Genomic DNA, 362 nt, shown 5'->3' with positions numbered 1-362 from the left:
AAAACAGTGTTTTCACACCGTACATATCTAGATGCGGTTGGAGCTTTCTGGCTGCGGTTTGGCTTTTTTTTAAAAAAAAAAATTGTAATAGCCACCGTACCTAGCTTATGAACAGATTATTTTTAATCAGCTTATCAACAGATTATTCAATAAGTTGCAGCTGCCCCAAACATACCATTAATCTCTAAAATTAACCTTTATTATTGAAAATTTTTACTTAAGTTTACTATATATTTAGAAACATAAATATAGTTATCTAAAGTTAACCCCTAGGACCAAAGGTCATGTTAAATTTAAAATTTTTGAAAATATAGCTAAGTGAAGACAAATAAAATTAAGTTTCTTTCTTTAAAAAGAAATTT

Source organism: Phalaenopsis equestris, unplaced genomic scaffold (assembly GCF_001263595.1).
Source record: "Phalaenopsis equestris unplaced genomic scaffold, ASM126359v1 Scaffold001241, whole genome shotgun sequence".
Taxonomy (NCBI): domain Eukaryota; kingdom Viridiplantae; phylum Streptophyta; class Magnoliopsida; order Asparagales; family Orchidaceae; genus Phalaenopsis; species Phalaenopsis equestris.
This window is presented reverse-complemented; position numbering follows the sequence as displayed.